The sequence below is a fragment of the Schistocerca americana genome, chromosome 3 (assembly GCF_021461395.2).
Source record: "Schistocerca americana isolate TAMUIC-IGC-003095 chromosome 3, iqSchAmer2.1, whole genome shotgun sequence".
Taxonomy (NCBI): domain Eukaryota; kingdom Metazoa; phylum Arthropoda; class Insecta; order Orthoptera; family Acrididae; genus Schistocerca; species Schistocerca americana.
Genome location: NC_060121.1, coordinates 200,803,952 through 200,807,855, shown reverse-complemented (window position 1 = coordinate 200,807,855; position 3,904 = coordinate 200,803,952). Strand labels below are relative to the sequence as shown.

General features: G+C 45.6%; 1 non-coding gene across 1 annotated transcript; it reads right to left on the bottom strand.

Annotated features, from left to right (window-relative positions):
- Positions 1–654: 654 nt before the first annotated feature.
- Positions 655–727, bottom strand: Trnaa-cgc. Its single transcript has one exon. It is a non-coding gene; the product is annotated as a tRNA-Ala (tRNA).
- Between the last annotated feature and the right edge of the window lie 3,177 nt (positions 728–3,904).

Sequence of the window (3,904 nt, the reverse complement as noted above, 5' to 3'; positions counted from 1 at the left end):
TAATACCCATCCTAATTACGTGGGTCTTCCAGGTAAGTTGAAATTTCCTCCAAAAACTGCAAATTGACCAGGATATTTGCGTGAAGTATTCTCCAAGTTTCCTCTCAACTGTTCCTCGACTACTCCTGCTGTAGTAAGGGGGTCTATAAACATATCCGACCGCCATGTTTGATCCAACTCTTAATATTTACCCTCACATGGTTTATTAAGCTTTCTGAGTCCACGCTAATCTCACTTTATATTACCGTATTTTTCTATCTACTAATATACTTCCACAACCACCGTTATATATCTTTGCGATACACATTCGAGTTTAGAATTTTATTGCCATTAACCTCTGGTTTCAGCCAGCTTCCTGTCCCCAGTACTAAGTACCCGTTGTTACCGTTTACAAGCGAGATTACTTCCAGGACCTATTCACAGATTGTCTCGCAGTTAACTAACACTATATTTACAGTTTCTTTCTCTGATATGTCTGGAGGAGGAGGAGGATGTTAGTGTTTAACGTATCGTCGACAACGAGGTCATTAGAGACGGAGCGCAAACTCAGGTTAGGGAAGGATGGGGAAGGAAATCGGCCGTGGCCTTTCAAAGGAACCATCCCGGCATTTGCCTGAAACGATTTAGGGAAATCACGGAGAACCTAAATCAGGATGGCTGGAGACGGGATTGAACCGTCGTCCTCCCGAATGCGAGTCCAGTGCGCTAACCACTGCGCCACCTCGCTCGATGATATTTCTGGAATCAGCAGGCATCTTGTAGGGCCTATGGAGGGCCTGTGGGATATCCTAAAAACGCACATGGGCACACCATGTATGTATTATGCTACCCTAGTACCCGCTTCCTGCTCTATTAAGGGGCACTCTATAATTCCGCACACGGTACGGGAGATCGAAAGAATTGCATCCGATACTGTCGCAGAATCGTCTGAACTTCTATTTCAGGCCATCCACTCAATCCCAAAACAGAGCTCAACGATCTGTTCTGCAAATGACACTACAAAACGGTAGTTCTGTTACCATCTTGTTGGTGAGGCTACCTGTCTAGACAGCCAACAACCTGTAGCAACAGAGGATAGCTTCTGAACCCGGGTGGCAGGCGTAATTCTCGCCGACGTGAGCTACGATTAGCAGCTGGGTGCACGTAGTGTGCTCAGTAGCTTTCGGTAGAGCCTCCTCATGTCGGAAGAGACACTTGGCAGGATCACAATGTGGGCTCTGACATTGTTTCCCGACTCGCGTGCTATTTTCTTAGTGGCCTCCAACATCTGTTTAACAGTGGAGCTTGCAGTGGCGAGGTTTCACGGGCTGGCTCAGACGTAGTTTCAGCTGTAGGCAGTACCTCAAACTAGTTTTTAAAACATAAGGGACAGCCTTCCCATCGGTTCCCAGTTTTACCTCCTGCCCGGTGATTCATGCCCCGCCACTGTTCACCTGTCACCATTAGGTAACTGTCGATAAGCTGGAACGCCTGAATCGGGAGGCGCAGCTTCATCAGGAATCCGTAACTTCACTTTCACAGGTACCAAAGCAATCTCCTCGGTCACCTCAATGCCACTGAAGCTCAGGACAGTGGGCTGAAGCCTTTCCACTGTGACCAACAGAGCTTCCAACTGTTGAAGGACAGCATCCAAACTCAACAGGAGCATTTCAGTTCCATTTTTTATTAATAAGTTTGGAAAAAAAAATTAGCTCTGGTGACTTTAAAGCCGGCGCTGAAAGCGATACTAATAATGTCACAAAATTGAAAGCGCGAGATGCTATACAGACACTAGCTCACGGAATACAAGTGGACAGCACCGTATAGGCAACAAACTAAGACTACCAACTGCCTGCTCTACATCATTCAAACTGCTCGACTGTCGCGCTGCACTCGGCCCACAAAAATATTTACTCCGGAAATCAAAAGGTAGTGTCTTTCAGACGACGGTGACGGTGATACTAATAACCAATGCTATAAAATGAAAAGGGAAGGCTACTACATAACTCCTAGCTCCCTGAAACCAGGTGTACAGCACACAGGCAGACACCGCTTATAATACAGATACGTGAGCATTAGATGAAATCATCGAAATATTAGGCCAAATACCATGTTCCTAAGCAAATGACTGAATAAAAATCTATGCAGTTCCCGTGAAAGGAACTCCACGTAGCATATCATGTGGTACCTCGGAACCGTGTAGATGTTTACTTCGCAGGCTGAGCCGTCGCACACTGGCGTTACAGCTTTATCCTGTCTGTGTTGTATTGTCCCTAATCTGGTGTTGGACTTCCTGACTATGTTGGCATCATAGGCTTGATAGCCTTAGATCTTCACTTTTAATTTCAATTCCGCACTCTCCTCAGGTGCGTGAAGACAGTTACCTATCAGACTGAAAGGAAAGCACTTTCAGCCTTTTGCAGAGTGTAGGTAAAATATATGAATTAACGAGGAGCGTTCAGTAAGCAAGGCAACACCTTGTTTTCGGAAAAAACAGGTTCATTTTATTCGGAATTCCACCATTATTCCTCACTCCTTTGGCTTCAAAACCTTATTTTTCAAACATAATCTCTATTCAGTGCGACGGCGTTCCGCCATCTTACTATGTGGACCTGTACGCCCACATGCCATCACTCTAATGGTTAACGTTGGCAACAACAATTTGCCGCATCAATAACCACCCCATTACCCCACATGATGCATCGTCCGTTAGGTCATGTAGATGGAAGTTGCGAAATCCTAGCTGTAGAATTGAGCATGAAGGAAAGTCCACTGAAGTTTTGTGAGCTCTTCTTGTGTGAGGCGTTGCGTTATCATGGAGAAGATCAAGCTCGTCTATTATGTTTCTGTGGGACGAACAGTCTGAACTCGTTTCTTCACTTTTCGAAGGGTAGCATTATACACTTCAGATGTGATCGTTGCACCATTACGGAGGACATCAAACACAATAACCCCTTCAGAATCCTAGAAGGTCATCGACATGACTTTACCGGCTGAGGGTGAAGGGGGTGACGTGGAGTGATGCCCTATATTGCCGTTTCGTTTCTGGTCCGAAGTGATGAACCCATTTTTCAAAGCCTGAAACGACATTCGAAAGTAAATTGTAACAATCAGCCTAGTAGCGCACAAGAAATTCCTCATACATGGTCCTTCGTTACTTTATGGTCTCCTGTTAGGCGGCGAGGCACCCAGCGGTCATACGTCTCTGAGTACCCTAACTGGTAAACAAAGGTGTCACCACAACCAACAAAGACATCCAGAGGCCCAGCGAAGTGTTTGATTGTGACCCATTGATCATCTCGAATGATACTGTCCGTACGTTTCAACACTGCAGGAGTCACAGTTCTGGGCGCCCAGCTGAGATGCGGGAGATCGGACGGGTTTGCGCTATCTTCTTGGTCTAATGACAGGGGCCTCGGCCAGTGACTCACTGTGCTTTTGTTCACTGCCAGGTTTGCGTAGGCATTCTGCAAGCACCTGTGAATATAAGCAATGCTCTAGTTTTCTTCAAAGGAAACTTCATAAAAGTTCTCTGCTTGGAACGCACCTCCGTTACAGACGTCATTGTGAAAGCTACGTGTAGCGTCGCTGCATATCGGAACTCAATGGAACTATAGTGACAGAAGCGGGAGTAGACCACTATATCATACAGTAAATTTCGTGTATTTTCAACGGTAACTAGCTGATAAAGAAATACGTTAGATTACTTATTGAACGCTCCTCGTGTGTAACACTAACGTGACTGAAAATGGCAATGCATGACTTCAGAGAGCCCACTCTCCCTTTTCTGGGGCAAGAGTGATAAGTGCTAAAGAAAAAATTAATTCCGGGATCTTCAGTTCATTAGTGCACCTAATGTCAAAATGGCTGTTTGACGAAATATTGTGCCCGTCGGATACACATCCGGCCGTTTACCTGTGAACTA